This window comes from Saccopteryx leptura, chromosome 1 (genome assembly GCF_036850995.1).
Source record: "Saccopteryx leptura isolate mSacLep1 chromosome 1, mSacLep1_pri_phased_curated, whole genome shotgun sequence".
NCBI classification, from domain to species: Eukaryota; Metazoa; Chordata; class Mammalia; order Chiroptera; family Emballonuridae; genus Saccopteryx; species Saccopteryx leptura.
The window spans coordinates 274,006,584-274,008,489 of NC_089503.1; the positions used below are offsets into that span (position 1 = coordinate 274,006,584).

The following is a 1,906-nucleotide window of genomic DNA, read 5'->3' on the forward strand; positions in this document are numbered from 1 at the left end:
ACCAGTCAGAAATGCACCTGTGGTCTAAGGAGATTTATGACTCCCTTGTAGACAGAGCTGATATGTAGGAGGATCAGGGTTGGAACCATGTCTTTTCACGTCCCCGTCCAGTGCTCTTACCATAATGCTGTAAAGAAAGGAAAGAAATAAGAAATCTGATTTTTAAACTCTTAATTATGAGATTTCTTTTAAACAACACAGTTTCAAAGAAATGTATTTCTGAATTTACAAACAATATCTTCACTATTAAAGTCCATCCGAGCTCTGATCCCACGTACTTTGGGAGCTGTGGGCTTCGGTGTGGAAATGGCCAAGTCCAAGAACCAGAGCGTGACACACAGGCAGTCCTAAACATGGCACAAAGACAGCATCAAGAAACTCCGATCCCAAAGACACACCTCTTATTAAGGGAATGGACCACAAGTTCTGAGGAACATGTGCTTTGCCAAGAAGCATAATAAGAAGGGTCTGAAGAAGATGCAGGCCAATAATGCCAAGGTCATGAGTCAACATGCCAAGGTTATTAAGGTCCTCATAAAGCCCAGGGGCATCAAACCCAAGATCCCAAAGGAGGGTAACTGCAAGCGCAGTTGACTTGCCTACACTGCTCCCCCTAAGCTTGGGAAACATGCTGTGCCCACATCGCCAAGGCTCGCAGGTTCTGCCACTCAGAATCCAAAGCCAAAGCTCAAACTAAGCCCCAGGCTACATCTTAGGCTGCAGCTCAGGCTCAGGCTCCCAAAGGTGCCCAGGCCCCCACAAAGTCTCCACTGTAGAGCCCTCTGTCTGCCGATGTGAGGACAGGACTGGTGTGACCATGAGCGGCTGTCTGTGTGAGGGTGGTGTCCTCCTGTGCTATGTGTACAAATAAACCGGAGGCAGGGGAAAATTCATAGGAGACCTAAATCCTATATGATCAGGTGCTTCTAAAACTTAAGGAACATTTTTACAAACACAGTGAGTGTGGTCCTGATCACGTGCTTGGCAAAACCCTTTTTCTTGGTCACTTCTATATTAATGAATATGAAGCCAAATGAGTGGGATCCCAAGTAAGAAGGCATCCTATAAAATGAAGCTCATGGCCTGTCCTGTGGTGAGGAGGCTTGTTATATGGCTATTTGATCCACTGACAAACTTTCTTCAAGAATTGGCAAGCATTTACATTTTCCTCTGTTGCAGCTTTCGAGACAGGAGATGAAAGGCTCTTTCCCAGCTGGTCCTTCTCAGCACACCTGTAGTTCAGAGTCAGCAGACTCGGGGAAGGTATGCGGTACTCTTCTGTTCCTCATCCATGGCATCTTTGCTGATCTGGCCTGGCTTTCTTTCCCACTGACCTTCCTTCCATGTGACCTAGAATCCTTCTCAGCTCAGCGCTCAAGATAGCAGCTGTCAACAGAGGGAGCTGATATGTGAACTGACACCCAATTGCCAGCCTGGTTTGATCTGCTCCTTTTGACTAGAGGAGTGCTGGAAGCTCCCATTGTTTTCTTCAGTTTGCCCTTCATTTTCATTCAACTGTGATAAGGTCACAATTTGCTAAGATACCCAGAGCTATGTATGTAACATGTCATTTTGTACTGTGCTGTAGCTTCTCTGTTCACTCTTATTGGACATTGAGGAAAGGACATAAAGGGTTCGGAAATTTAGATCAGCAGGCTTCCAACATTTTTGTGCATATAAATGAATCTATTGTAGTAATCTGGTTAAAATGCAGATTATAATTCATTAAGTCTGTAGTTGGTTCTGAGTTCTGCATGTTTAATGATCTCTCAGCTGAAGCTGTTGCTTTGGGGCCCACAGTTTGAGTAGTAAGGCTTTCAGACATCACAGAAAGCTTTGGTCTGGTGTTACAATTTACATAGTCTCTATGTAACTCTTCAGTCTCTCTTACAGAAAATACTTAGTC

General features: G+C 44.6%; 1 pseudogene; it reads left to right on the plus strand.

The window, feature by feature from the left end:
• Positions 1-279: 279 nt before the first annotated feature.
• Positions 280-776, plus strand: LOC136388340 (large ribosomal subunit protein eL29 pseudogene; annotated as a pseudogene).
• The last annotated feature ends 1,130 nt before the right edge of the window (positions 777-1,906 follow it).